Genomic DNA, 16,444 nt, shown 5'->3' on the forward strand with positions numbered 1-16,444 from the left:
CACATGTAATCAGATTGATCAAGAGCAACAGGATGCCTAGGGCTGGTTCCTAATACCATCATACTGAGACAGCAGCACACATTGCTCTGGATTTCTCCTTGGGAAAAAAAAAAAAAAGTAAAAATAATACTGCCAATCTCTGAGTTTCAAACTTTGACATGTATCATCCCATAAAGTGATGATGGTTGGCATCAAGTTTCTCTGGTTTCTTATGCGCTGGTTTATTTTGATTCCTTGGGTTTTGTTTTGTTTTTTAATTCTCAGATTTCTTTTAAATTAATTAATTTCTTCATGTTGTCATGTCTCACAAGTGGTTTTTGTAAGCAAATTTACTAATCTGGTAGGTTTTCTTTTGCTTTTGTGGCTTTCTTCTGTTTCCTCAAAGAACAGAAGAAAAAACTAAAGGGGCATTGAGTACAGGCAGAAAAACTGGACACTTGTCTTTGCAGTGATACATTTTTTTTTAAATTGGCAATCAAGAGGAATTAAAACAAGAGTGGAAAACAAGAACTTCTGCCAAGATAGAGAGAGAAAGAGCACGTATTCCTTCTTCTAGTTCCTGACATAATATGTTCAAATACCTTTCGGTTACAGTATGTCAGCTTGTGTTTCCCCACATGATATGACATAATGCAACATGACACACCAATTGTTTTTTGACAGGAATGTAAAGAAAGAGTCTCCACTTTGCTGGTAAAGAAATCATTCTAAGTAGAGAAATAGCCCGATTTCTCCTAAACATTAATGCATCAAAGTGTAATGGCCTTGAGAGCTTCCCCGTTCCTGGAACTCCTGCTGCCAGAGCTCAGGGACTGCTCAGCCGTGGCACAGCTCTGGGCTGTCCCCATCCCCAGACAGCTCTGCTGGGGGGGCTGAGCCAGGGCTGAGCCCCCCTTCCTCTGGGAACTGCTTTTGAGTTGACACTCTCCTGCTTGGCTCCAGCCTGAACTGCGGCACCAGCTGTGTCACAGATGGGGCTGTGCATGACTGTGGGTCCAATTGATCCAAACCTGCACCAAGACATGGATTGACTTCCCAGACTCACCTCGGACTTGTCTCAGCACTGCAGGTTTGGCTGGCAGTCACTGGGATGTTGCTGCACCTGACCCTGAGCTTGGCCCCATGGAGTGTTGGTCAGACCTGCTGCAGTCCCCAGCAGGGAACTGTGGGGTGAGCTCCCAACTGGGTCAGCATGCCCAGCTCCTCTCCTTTAGGGAACACCCGTCGTGCTGTGCCCATACACAAATAAAATGTATTAAGTTGACCAGAAACAGCCCTACTCTGTTCAACCCTACAGGCTCTGCTGGTACCTTCCAGTCCTGGTGTATTTCAATTGTAAACCTTTTAATGTCAAAGCACGTTTGTAGGGCCCTGGGTGAGTGGATGACCTTTAATTTTATACATGTATTATGTGTTCACAGTGATTAAAAGAGGAATCAAGTTCAGCTTTTAACAGCTGGAAATTTCATGCAATCAGTTTGAGTATTATAATTTTGGAGCTTTTCAGCAGCAACATTTCCAGAGATCTAGAGTTTTTTGTTTTGCTTTTCACTTTTATTAACTATCCTCTTTTTACCAGGTCTAACTGATCCCAGAAAGCTGCATCTGCCTTCTTGGGGACACAAACTCTGGCTAAAGAAATGAGTATTGTAATAATGCAATAAGTGAAAGACATCATCACCTTCAATCAAATCTATGACTGATTTCCAGGTGAAAGACACACCAGAAGGGAGGAGTTCACCAAACCAACATGACTTGTGTACTGAACTGGTGGGCCAGTAATATTTATTTGCGTGCATGAACCTAGAACACACAGGTGTCCCACAACACACAGCAAAACAATCCATGTGGCATATTACAACTTAGTGCACCAATTTGAACTAAGGCCTGTGCTTTAGAACCCCACCAGTTCACCCCAGGCTGTGGCAGTGCCAGAATTATACATTTACAAGAGTATGAGCCTGCTGGCATTTTCAGGTGAGAAAGAAAGAAGACACCTGGATTTTACAGACAGGGTAGATTTCCCAAAGGAAAAGAATTAAAATTTCAAAAAGTAGGGGAAATGTAATAAAGGAACCCAGAGCCTCCTACTATTGGTCACACCACAAAAACGCAAAGGAAACAAACACCTTTTTAATATTCCAATTAGTGTTTTGGGGAACATGGCTCCTGTATTCTGATAGCTTGAAATCAGTGATATTTCCAGCCCTTTTTTTGCAATAGAGTTTAGTTGGGCTACTGGATTTACAGGAGGTATAGGAAAGGAACTCCAAGCAGTATTTTTTTTTGTACTCTTCCCTGATAAGGAGTAAGGGAATGGGAGCAGAGTGGCAATAATCCTCTGTGTAGTTACTGAGTCCATTCTATCCTCTATGCTCAGGTACAGAACTGCTAAGCAATTTTGATAAAGAAAAATAGGTTTTGTCTTAACTGACTCCTGAAATTCTTTCAACTGGGAATTGCAACAGTGCTATTAAAAACCAGTTTTATTGACATGACACGTTTCCTAGGATAGGTCATTAATCATTATGTGTTATTGTATCACTAGTATACTTAACATTTCAAATTCATGCAAAATCCCAATAATACAACTATCTGGGGGAAAAATGTAACACTGAATGTACCTAAAGTGCTGCTTTTGCTTTGACTGAGGAGCACATTCAGACTAAAACCTATCAGCTGGATTCCTGCTGGTTAGTGTGGAGTTTTATTCCTTAAAGTACTGTTCATAAAAAAGAAAGGAGGTGAACAATGTCATTCTTGTACCCTACCTGCTCAGAAGAACTGCCTGGATATAGAATCCTGACATGTCCTGGTCTCTGGAGTTTTCTTTCAAAACATATGCATAAACATATCCTTAATCATAATCCTGGGCATCTGTTTCAGCCCCTCGCCACAACTGATTACTATGGTTCTGTACCAAAATAACTTAATGAGACAGAGGCTATGGGTTTTACTCCTCTTTTCCAAATAATACCTGTCCTCATTTACATGTCACTGGAAGAGGATTAATTTTAACTTCACAATGTACAGAGATTTTAAACCTCTAGAAAAGCAATCTATTAATGTGCGACTATCTTAATTAGTATCTATGACTTTATCTGGCTGTTCCCCCAAAAGCCGTTTTTTGGCAAAATAAACAAATTAATATTATTTTAAAGAGCAGAAAGGGGAGGAAAACAATACTGTCCACATAAAATAGAGATTCAGAGCTAAGGAAGTTGTCACAGGTACAGAATAGAGATGAGCAAGGCTGCAGACCCCAACCAGTTGTCAGCAAGTGAAGCCTGAGGAGAATGAAGAAATGACTGATAAACATCAGTGGCCTTAAGCTGAAGGAAGGTAGATTTAGATTAAATATTAGGAAGAAATTCTTTACTATAAGGGTGCTGAGGCCCTGGCACAGGTTGCCCACAGAGGTTGTGGACTCCCCATCCCTGAAGGTGTTCAAAGTCAGGCTGGATGTGGCTTGGAGTAACCTGGTCTAGTGGCAGAGGGGTTAGAATGAGATTATCTTTGATGTCCCTTCCAACCCAAACCATTACATGATTCTGACATGACTCCCTGCCCTGTGCAAAATCTGCCCCAGCTGAAGTGCTGTGATACCCCAGGTAATTGTGTTAAGGCTTGACATAAACACAGAGCAGTTTATGTTCTCCTTATTACATTCTTCCATATCCATAGTGTCTGTATGAGCCTGGGCTTCACTTAATGTACTGAATTAAACAGCCCTGCAGATGTCCCTCACTTCAGAGTAAATCCCATGTCTACTCTGTTCTGTCTTGCTGCTTTGCTTGCCTCCACATCCTCCTGAAGGCAAGCCAGACATGGGATCCATGGTCATGTGCACTAGACTTTCCCTTTGGATTTCAAAGACTTTGCCATGAAAACAATTTTGTGGCAAGTGTAGTATTAGGGGGGGTCTATGGAGAGCAGCTGGTGGACACAGGGACCTAAGCCAGTTGTAAATCCACCACCACCACTGCTTTCCCACTCCCTTAACTCAAAACTAGAAGGAACAAAGAACATAACACACACAATAACAGAGCAATAGAAACCAGCGACTGACGAAAGAAAGGTGAGAGGAATGAGAACTGAGATGTGTTAGAAACAAAAAGATTTGAAAACACAAACTGCAGTAAAGCTCCTTTCTTACCAAATTAAACATGACTATCAATCTGCTGTGTTTTTGCAGGCTGGTTTACAAACACATTCATTCTCTATGCTTCTATCAGGTTTAATAAAAAAAAATAACAACTCAAATGAGTAATAGTCAGTTTTGTTGTCTGATAATAGATTGATGGCCTTAAGCTTTCTCAAAGGAAATTCAATTTGAATAAGGATTAAACTTGAATTGTCAGTGAAATATCCATCCCCAAATACTTATTTCTCACATTCATTCTAAATTCTGGTTGTACTATGTCTTCCAAAACAGCATGTTTTGAAGTTAGACACAGCTAAATCACAAAGTATCCATATTAATAAAGATGCTTAATGTAACAGCATTGTTTTTCTCACAATATTTCATGTCTCAAAAAAGTCTTTTATAGCACCATAGGTAAAGAAGATATATCTGTGAGAAGTGTCACAAGTATTGAAGCAAAAATAAACACAATTTTTTCTTTTGATATTTCAGCTGAGGTTTTTAAGTTCAAGTAACTAACTCACGGTTTTCTTGTTTCCTTCTGTTGCTTCTTCTGTCTATGTGTCAAAATAATTCCATTAAAACACTCACAAATTATCATTTTAATGAATTTCTGACAAGTTAATAAACTCCTTGTAAAGGTGTAACTACAGGTTACAGTTTGGTTTTGATTCAATGCCTGATAGATTTGCTGTTGACAGAACAGGAAAAATACCAGGTGTGATGAATGGTGCCAAGCTGGAATAAAATAAATTGAACTCATATTTTTGGACTTCTAACCTTCCATGATCTACCATCTTTTAAGTCAATATTTAAAATAACAACCATCCAAATGTGCTCAGATACTTTTACCCCAGGATTCAACAAAAGAAAAGTCAATCATTGCAAATATGGACTGCACAGTTGGGCACTAACAGCAAAAGTTATAGATCCTTCTGAATAGCCACTACAAGTCAAAACAAGCTGATGAGATTTTTAAAAAGAGCACTCATTGGAGCAAGCAGAGGCGAGGAAGGAGATTATCTAATTAATTTATGAGTTCTCAGTTCCTTATATGTTAGCTGCTTAGAGTAGCTTCTTCAAAGATGTCCTAAATTGAAGTAATACAGGGGATAATCAGAGGAGAAAAAACTCCGATTTTTCTGTAAAGCAGTAAGAACAGAAACAAAGAAAAAAATGTGGTTTTACTTTTCCTGGGTATGGAAGGGAATGGGAGTGAAGTTGTTTTAGACATATTCAAAAATATTTTCTATAAATTAACTAATTGTGAAATCACCTATAATTGAAAGCACAGATCATTTTAGCTTTGTACAGCAATTATAGTATTGTAGAAACTGCAAAAAAAGAAAAATGTCATGTGATGTATATGTTGAGTTTAGAAACAGCAAACTAAGAGGAAAAGTACATTTTTCTCAAAAAAACCTGATTCTGCCAGTTAGTGGAAACAGTTTAGTCCTAAGCAGGATAATGAGCAGTAATGCTACTCTAAGCATTACTCTCAAGATATGAAATAAATAGAAAGCAATGAAAAATAGACTGTGGATCAGGCATTCTTCCTCCAGCACACTCCATTCAAGGTGATGACTAATTAGGAAAATCTCCAAAACTGAGGTTTGCTTTCTTTAAGTGTAACAGTGGAGATAATATAAATACAACTCAGTCTTATCAACTGATTCAGCTCCTGAAAATAAACTTTTAAGCATATGGTCACAGGGTCACAGAAAAGCCAATGTATGTGAAGAACAATTCTTGAACAGCATGATAACAGTCTGGAATTACATGCTAGGGCTCACACAAGTGGGTTTCCACAGCCATAATTTCAGCAGATAAATTTTATATTTTGACAGTTAATGACACAGAAACACAATGAGGATTTCCAGGAAATGTTTACATTGTTCCACTTGATTTTGAGCAGGGTGATTCATTTCTAATGGAGGAAGTAGGAATTTTTCTCTTCAAATACAGCAGATTTCTTAATTAAGTAAAAGAAGATGGAAATAAAAGAGCTCAAATTCCAACGAGAAACAGTTCTTACCTCAGGGAAACACAGCATTAAAATGGTCCACTGATTCTGGCTTATAACATATGGACAATATTAGCAAAGCTTTAACCCATCATTCCTGCACTGTTTTTTTGAAAACATAACCCATTGATCCACCTCATGAGAGTGATTTCCATGAATGGACTTGGTCTTACACTGCCCTAAATTCCTCTTTAGTTTTCTGGTGGCCTAATCTATCAACCAGGTTCCTGATACATCTCTTGTTAACAAAAATGGAACAACAGCACCCCCCTCCAAGATAAAGTGATTCTTCTTTCAACTTTCTTTGCTGTGAAAAGAAATATATTGAGTATATATGTTGTCTACAGAAACCTAACTCTCAGTAAAATGTAATTTGAGCAAGGCTGCATATCCTGACAATATGATAAAAATGATCTGTAACTACAGTATCATAGTTTTAGGAATGTAAAAAAAACCCCAAATCAATGATTTATGCTCAAAGGTATTTTTGAAAAAGAAAAGGAAGATAAAGTGAAGGTGATGTCATTGAGAAATTTTTCTTGTAGGAACAAATGCAAACATGCTATGTGCTATAGGAACCCTAAAATACAAAAGGATAACATTATTGTTTAGAAAATCTTTGCCAGAATTAGAGAAAAGATATCAACATTTAAACACTGGTAGGTTTTTACTCATAAATCATTATGATAAATTACAAGTGTCCAGTTACACTGAGTAAAATGTGCAAATGTCAAAATCATTTGTCACAAAATCCTTGGCATCATCACCAGCTGCATTTTTTAAAGGAAAAAGTAAGAAAAAAATCCAGATATTTCATAATGCAACACTTTAAACATCCTTGCTTGTTCTGAAATTTCAATGAAGATCAGATTTATGATCAAGTTGAGTCACTTATATACTTTGAATTTCTTAAATCAGTCTTGTTTTATAAATGCTTTATCCAGTTTGTTCTATAGAAGTGTGAATTTTCACCTACCTTTTTCTTTTGAACAGAGCACATACAAAGCCAGTATGACTAGGCAAGTTTTGACTCTCTCTGCACAAATCTATATTTGTTACAGGAAGAATGCAGAGTGTATTGCAATATCATTCCTGCTTGTTTAACAGTATTTCCTGGGAAAGTGTACTGGAGAAAAAAAAAAAAAAGGAGTAAATCCTTGGATAAATCTATTTACACAACGTCCCTTTTTGTTCTTTTGGTTTTGCTCTTGAGCCTGCAGTGGGCTGCATATTTAGTGCTTCCACTGGGAAATGGAGTGAGAGCTCCAATCTATATTTATATAGGATCTATACCCTGTTTGTCATTTAAGGATGTTTTCATACATCCTTCTCCAGCCAGACCAACCCTGGTGAAATAATTGCCACCCTGGGCCTGCTGCAGTAGTTAGAGGTTACTGCCTCCACTAATCTCCCAGTGGACCTGCTTGAATAAGCAATTCCAAACCTGTTTCAGCTCCAATCAGTTTGATTAGCAAAATTCTACTATGCATGCTCTATTTGTTAACTTGGATCATTTAGTTAAGAAGCACAGAGGTAAGAAAATCCAGCAGATTAGAAAAAGGATTACTTTCTACAGGGAATATTGACAGGAAGAGGAAGAAAGGCTGGGGGAGCAGCAACTGCTTCCAGCTGGTAGGAGTCCAGACAGAAGCACATATCTGCATCAAGTTAGCCTGAATGCACAGTGAAATATATATACTGGTTTATCCTTTAGACCAGAACACATCTGACTTATATCAGCTGCAGGAGAATAGACAACACCTGACCTAGCATTAAGTTAGATTTTTACAAATAGATGATACTTGATCTAGCATAACCTCTTCTGAGACAAAGTTACTCCTTCAAAAATGTTAATAAATATGATCTGGCAGAGAACATTTATATGAGTTCAGCAGAATGTCTTATCTGGACTCAGCATTTCTGGTCTCTGCTCACTGGAAGCACAGTTAATATCCCATGGAAGTGCAATCTGAGTCCCTCAGACAGTGAAGGGCACACCCACTTCTAAATTACAAAAAGGGAATTTGGAAATTAACCTGTCTATCTGCGTAGTAATAGAGCAGGACAAAGAAAGTAAATGATCCTTTCTCAAGTTTTGCAGATGTATAAAAGTGATGCAGAAATTTAAAATGTAAATCAAGAAAAAGATTGAGAGTAACTGTTTTAACATTATCTCCAAGTTAGGTAATAATCAAGCTGCAACTGGACAGAAGTATTTTAAATACTTCTAAACGTTATTAAGTACAAACTGCTTCTTTCTTCAACATCATTTATATGCTATTTTTAATCTCTATATCAAATATTATCTGTTTTTTTCTATTATACCTATAACATTTATTAACATAGTAATTTATAGTTAGTAGCATAAATCATGTTTTTAATTCTAAGATTGTAAATAATGTAGAGGTGTTTACTGCAGCTGCTGTGCCTTAGACTTCCCCACAGTATTGTGATTTACTCTGTAATTTTTTTCAGAAGGTCTCTTAGCATAAGAGTAAGCAATTTTGCACCATACCTATGTCATATTTTGTTGAATCCACGTTAGGATGCCAGTGCCCTGCAGCACCTGGAAATGTGCACTGATCTTCTGCAACACTAGTTTCATCTCTTCAAGACTAAAATTGATTTTTCTCAAACTGGCGTGTGAAGGTACAAAGTGTACCTAGTGATCCATAGCTCAAATGAGTGTAACAATACCAGTCTCAGTCGTTGAAGAAGCAGTAACTTTTTAAGTCTTTGCAAGCAACAGTGCAAGAAAAAACAGACCGTAGTGAAGAATTTATCTTGTAAAATGCCAGGCAGTCAGGTTGTTTTACTGCTGCTGCAGGCTATTGTCAAAGTTGCTAAGTAAATAGTAGAAATACTTTTCTTTAATTGGAAAGAGCTGGGATGCCATGGTGATATGCTTTTTATAGCATCCCTAACATACTCGGATAAACAAGGATTTCTAAACTCAGGTTTCATCATGGCATGATTTGCCCAGTTTTATAGTTGAATGTGAAGGGCTCGTGTCCTCCCTTTGAACACTGAATTAGTCTTTCCTTGTTCTGCCCCACCACATAATCTTGTCTGTAAGGCTTGAGTGTATTGAAGGGAAGGCAAGTAGAAGTTGGAATGTGCCTTTAAACCCCAAAACCAACCAAATCTTGCACTTGCTTAGGGGAATCCCTTCCTTAGGGATTCCCTGGCAACTCATGGACTTCCCTCCCACAGCAGCAGTGGGTGTCTGGGAAGGACATGCACCAGAAGTGTCACCAGTGCCACAGCCCCCTGGCTACTCTGTCATGCCATGGTGCTTCCTTAGCACATGAGCCAGCAAAGAATTATGGCCTCAGATGGGATTTCACCTGTAGAGTCCCTGACCTGTCAGTTAGGTAAAAAGTTAAGAAACTTAAAGAAAGAACAACATTTAACACATCTGTGACCTATTCTGGCCTTCCACAGTTTCACCGAAAAGTGTATGAACAACACCCCTTTTACTACTACTGTGCTCCAGAGCAAAAGCCTGAATATTAAAGCAATTCTTGTTTCTACCTGTACTGGTTCCTGCAGAGTCCAGGACTTTAAAAAACCTCTTTATTTAATCCTCATTAAATGTACATACGTAAAGGAGAAATTTTTACATGCCTAAGGAGAGGTGACACCTCAATGAATAAAAGAATTTAGGCATTTCTACACCTGAGATAACAGATCTTTGCAGATAAAAGTGAAAAGTGACCTTTATGGTTTTAGTTCCTATTTTTTTCTCATTGATTGTGATATTTCTGTCTTTTTTTCTCCTGTTGACAAGTAAGTGTTTTAAAAATTTAGGGCTTGAATTTCTGGAATAGTTTTTAGATGGCCATTCAAAGCGAATAGATGTTGTAGATGTTTGGCATTTTTAAAATTATAAAATTCAAATACAAACAAGGAAGCATATCTGAGAGGTATCAGGCCCTGGATAAATTTCCAACATGGAGGAAAGGACCTGGGGGTCCTGTGGTCAAGGAGTTGAACATGCATCAGTAATAAGTTGCTCTTGAACCAAAGGCCAAATACATCCTGGGCTGTATTAGCAAAGACATAGCCAAAAACTTGGGATAAATTATTGATTACCTCTATTTGGCTCTTGCAAGATTTTACCAAGAGTGCTGTGGCCAGTCTGGAGCTTGCCAGTACAAGAAAGATGTGGATAAACTACAGATAGTCCAGCAGAAGACCATCAAGACCATTAGGAAGCAGGAGCACAATGTTCTTGGAGAGAACTGGGTTGTTCAGCCTTGAGAACAGAAGGACAAGGGCAGAATCTTAGTGTTTTAAAATGATGGGAGTTAAATGGAAAATTTGTATGAAATCTGAGAAAACCAGAGTCAGTCTTAGAGACTGATGAAAATTACATAAACTGAACATAACTTTGAGATCTCAGACTTTGTCAACACCAAGTTTGTGCTGTTTTGACAAAATGGTATGGAAATGAGTGTTAGTAAAATACAAAGATGATTTCAGCTAAGATTTTATTTTCTTAAAACTTTAATGGCAGGTATAGCTTTTAAAGAACAGATTATGCTAATTATATCTCTTCCTTGCAGTAACTTTCTTTTTTAAATAATGCAGCTTCTGATAATCACAATTTCAATATAACTGTTGGAGGAAATAACTCCAGTTGTGGATATCATTCCCAGACTGCTTCAGGCTATAATGCCAAACAGTTTTCTAATTCTATTCACAGAAAGAATAAATCAGGATTAGGCTTCAGTAATTTGCCCATCCCCTGGCTGTGATTAGCACAGTGTGCAATATGGAACACAATCTTCAGAGGAAAGTCACAGACACCAGAGTGAATTCTGTCAGAGTTCCAAAGTCCAGGGCAAGGACTGAACTGTCACTGTGATGGGGAGCATTGCTTTGGAAAAGGACCCAGCATGGCAGTAACATATCCAGTGGTCCTTTATCTTAAATGCAGAGATATTAATAGACTATTTAATTTTTACTAAAAAGAGAGCTAGTAACACAGTCTTACTTTTAATGTATGGTTCATTAAGTCTATTTCTTAATGTGATTAATGACATATCATTACTTAAAGAATGGGACATTCATCAGCAGAACTGTGTGCCCTTAACACAGGTGTTGAGGGAATTCGAGAACACTACAATGCAAAGTTTTATTATTTCTATGATAGTCTAATATGACAAATCACCAAAAACCAAAAAGCATTATAATCTTGAAATAGGAATTAATTTCTGTGTATTTGTGTGTATTTAGTATTTTTCTCTGAAGATGCAAGGATTTCATAAATCTGCATGTGTAGGATGTATGACTGTAGATGTAAATCTACAGCTAGAGAATAAGAAATAACTCAAATTTAAAATTTTCCAGTGCAGAATGTGAAACAACAGGGAAGTGGAACCTTTTGTTGAAGATGAAACTAGCTTTGGTCAAGCTCTTCTTAGTGGAAGAAATATGCCTAGAATTTTGATTATATAGAGTTACAATTATGTAGAATGCTGACCAAGGACATATTCTACATATAATACAAAAATAACACAACTTACTTCTAAGCATCTCTGCAATTAGAGCAGGAAAGATCAGTTCTCAAAATCAGTTATTTATTGCATAAAATACTTAATGAAATAACTGTCCACAGAGGACACTACTGATAAAACTGAGAAGTAGACCAGATAAGCCAAAGACCCTGAGGACAAAAGCACTCAGAGTTCTGAGAGAAATCAAAAATGGTCTAAAAAGTAGAGAGAGACAGTGAGTCTCATTCCCTAAAATGTAAAGAAAGCTGTGAAATTAGTTAATTAGAAATAAATGAAGTATATATTATTAATTATTACTATTTGTAACATCTGTGCACCTAGGAACATTTTTGATCAGATATCATAAGATTTATATTTCTTGTTTTAGCAGGAGACATCAGTGACTTTTGCTTTTTTGCTTAGTTCTGTTCATTTTTTATTTTATCTTCCTTTTCTTCTCCAATCGTGATGGTCTGTCTTGCCCTGTTTTTTCATCTTTTCTTTCATGTATATTGTAAATTCTCTGGAGTAAAAAGTTGTTTCTTTGTTATAGGTCTGCAGAGAGCCCTGCATAACCCAGCCATGATCTAAAAATGGGAGTTTACATGATAGCATACATATATATGAATAAAAAAGTGCACTTACATCCTAATAGAAATAGATGATTGATGGAGAGTAAACACTGATCTTATTAATTTAGAAAAACACTGAAGGAAAATCATGTTGGTAAACAAGTCTTTAAAAAAATATTTCAACACAATCTGCTGTAGCTATCATGAGAAAAACTTCACGGGTCTGCCTTCAAAATCAGACTATCTCTGAAAGAATGACAAAGGGGGAGAAAAAAAGTGTTAATAAGTTCTCCTGTCTATCAAAAGGAGTGTGGGAAATTGGAGGTTGACTCTTTGGAATTGAAAACAAAGAAGTGTTGCGAAGTCTGACCCTGAAAAAACAGTTTTCATGGATACAATTTATTCAGAACTGACCATTATAGAAGTACACATTAATATCTGAATGCACTTTTTGTAAATCATTATGGGGCTGGTGAAGAACTGCTAATGTCAAATAATAATTGCAGTCTGGTAATTCCCACTGGAATTATGACTCTCAGCCATTGATTCAATTCAGGTGGTGTGAAGAGCTGGACACCAGGTAAAGCCAGGACTTGGAACACAGAAGTACCTCAGACCTGCCCTCCTTTCAGCTTAATTAGTCTGGATTCTTGCTCAGCCGACAGTCTCAGCCTCCAGACACAATCATTCTTTCTTGTAAAACAAATAACATAATTTTTAATAAATCTTCCATTTAATTCAATAGATCACAATCTGCTTTCGGAATACTGGTGGAATACAAAACTTTAGCCAGCATAAGCTAAATGTCCCATTTAATAACACTTTGCCTTCCTGGATTCCTAACACAGTTCCACCCCAGGAAAAAATCTGGAATTTCTAAAAAAATGAAGTAACAATAAGGACATCAAAATGAAGACTGAAGGACAAGGATAGCTACACCATTGTCTTTGGGGACCATGTGAGGGAGAGACCCTTGTTCTCTGAGTCACTTGGTACCATGAAAATCATTCCAGGGCTCCCTCCAAATCACATCAGTGTCACAGGCCAAGCCAGTGGGAGGTTTTCTTTGCAGTGTGATGTTTGCTGGATGACCTTGATTGCTGTGCAACAATGTTTGAGAATGACTGACACTGTGCCAAGACAGTATTGGAAAAGCTCTCAAATGCAACATTTTGTTTTTCACATCCATGTTGTAAGTTCTCTGCATTTCTAAACCCGACTTCTAAATTCATTCTCTTAAGAATTCCTAAAATAATGGTGTTCCAGAATAATAATTGCTAAAACTTTCCATGGCTTGTTTTGCCTCTTTAAAAACCGTGCTTAGAAAAGTGAAATTTCATCCTTTATCTCACCTCTACCTTTGAATATTCTTCTCCTCTTTACAAATCAACAATCTCCTAATAATAGGTGCTTCACACAAGATGTTTTAAGTGGTGTTTTGTAAATGATATTTTATAGCAAGGGGTTACTCACAACACACCAGCCATCTAAATCAGGATATATTTTACCTTAGAAGTAGAATATCACTTTCTTTTTTTAATTATAAACTTTGCATTTAACATATTGCACATTTAACTTCATATTTCCATTTTCGATTATTAGAATTCTTTGGTATCTGTAAAATCAGAATAAACTTGTACCTGCTTTAGATAAAGAAGAAATGATCATTTTTGTTGACTTTAAGACTATTGTGCAGTTTTCATCTATTCAAGCAATCATCCTCATGCATAGAAAAGAAAAGAATAATTAACATAACTTATTTATGTTTGTGCCTATGATAAAAGTCACTTTTGTTCATCATTGGGAAAAAAACTTCTTGGAACAGAATTTAGGTTTATTTTTTTCCTCTCCTAGTTAAATGTCCTTCACTGTTTTTATCAATCCTCACATTACTTGTCGTGGTCAACTTCTGATCAACGTATTTTAGAAGTATTTAGGGACAAATGTATTTGTCCTCTTTATGGGATTGATCCTTTGATTACAGACTGTCTGGTCAAGTTTTTCTCTGCCACTACATGAGCAGCACAGACAACATTGTTACTGCTCACTGTGCTCACTAAACATCTGTGCCATGAAAAGATATTGCCTTGGAAATGAATTAGGCATGAATCAATTTTTATATCCCCATATAAAACAAATATGAAATAAATCAAATTATTGTTTAATATGCTTAATTATCTTTTAATGTGTCTCAAGTCACATAGCATATGTCCTGTAAAAAGCACTTGGTTTGGTTCTGTGAACATGTCATGTATGTCTTAATGATGAGAGATGGCACAACAAGTTCTTGCCAGAGTCAGAATGCACTGAAAAAAAATGAGTTCCAATATAGATTCCTACTCTAAAAACTGTGTTAGTAGAGGCATATTTCATTTTGAAAAGGGTGCATTGATTAGAAATTCCTTTCTCTGAAAACAGTGAGTAATCCGTTTTATTGATTAATGTTTATCAGAGGATCATTGAGATTGGAAGGGACCTCCTGAGCTCAGCTACTCCAACCCCCTGCTCAGATCAGGGTCAGCTAGGGTGGGATGTCAGGGGCCTTGGGCCAGTCTCATTTTCATTAACCTCAAGAATGGATATTTCACAGCCTGTCTGGGCAAACCTATTAGACCACCCTAACTGCCAAAGAGTTCTTTTTTTATGTTTAACATTTCCTGTATCATCATTTATTCCCATTACCACTCATCCTGTCACTGGGCACCACTAACATCTGATTGTGTTTTTTAAAGGGACTTAATTCTAATAATTGTTTATACGAAACAAAAAACTGTAAAAAAAAGTATTTGCAGTTCTTGAAAAATACAAAAGGCACTGCTTAACTCAAAGTGTGTCTTTCCAGCTGAATCCCTGTTCTTGGTGAACACTGGGTTTTCAGAATCTGATAAAGCATCTTTCAGTAATAAATTTAGCAGTAAAAAGGACTTCAAAAACTAAAAGAAATAGCAGATTATTTCTAAATAAATTAGTAGTATTTGCTTGGCTCTAAACAAAAATGGGATGCAATCCAAATTATTTTGTGGACTAATATCACCGAGATCAGCAATTTTCTATTCCAAGACTACACATTTAGTCATTAAAGTCCAGATTATGTGTATCACTAACTAGATACACTTTTACTTTGCCTACATATACTACAAATTTATATATCTACACATGTACTGTCATGTATTCAGTTGGGCAACATTTAACTTACTAAGCTCTCCATTTCTAACAAGTCTGATATAAGGAACCTGTTAAGTGTCTACAATATGTTCACCTTTCACAGTGCATAATAAAGTCAAACACACACTTACAGCTCCTTCATTACGAACTTACTGGCAAAGAAACAAAATCTTTAACGGAGTGAACCCATCTGAAGGTGGTGATTGAAAGCATTTTCACATCTCAGGGAAGGAGCATTTTAACACTGCACATCCTGTCAGGCCTTCAAGTGCTCCAGATAACACCTTTGATGCAGCATCTTCAAGTATCAGGGTGAACTTTTGCCATTGATTCTACTGTAAAATTAGATTCATGCATTGTACTCATGGGCTGTTGTATTCAAATGATAATTTTCACTTGCTTCTTGCTATTCTAAAGGAAATAACCAGCTCCATATGACTCATCATGTTGTGGGAGTTCAATGCCAAGCCTGCTTGCACACAAAAGAAAATTACATAATTATACTAAATTCTGCAAATCAAAAACTTCTTTGTAATTGCCTTAAGATTATTTTATATTCCATTCTGAGAAGATGCTTCCCTGTGTAGCCATTTAGCAGGAACATTTATTACAAAAGTTAATTACAGTTGCTTAAGGAATTAAACAGGGGTTTTTTTATCTTTTAGGATTTTTTTGGTTCCAAAGAATATCTCTGTTTCTCACATGTCTGAATTTTGCAGTTATGCTTTGGGTTTGCTCATATTCTTGACAATCTGATTAAGAAAATGTCGTATATTTTTCCTGTACATGTATCTGACCTGTACATAATTTTTATTGAAATGTTATACTATTAGGCAAAAAAATGCCAAACAAAAGAGCACTGCTGTTCCTAACAGTCTCTGAACTAATTTTAACTTCAGAAAAATACTTTAAATTAATAAGGAAGGGAAAAATTACAGAAACGTTTTAAATAACATGGTATTTCAACATACAGATGAAAACAGACAGGACTTTCAAAATACCACCTCACCGGAGCAAAGAAGGGCCAGGGAGAAAATTG

Source organism: Manacus candei, unplaced genomic scaffold (genome assembly GCF_025592945.1).
Source record: "Manacus candei isolate 608988 ecotype Guabito, Panama unplaced genomic scaffold, ASM2559294v1 h1tg000003l, whole genome shotgun sequence".
Lineage (NCBI taxonomy): Eukaryota > Metazoa > Chordata > Aves > Passeriformes > Pipridae > Manacus > Manacus candei.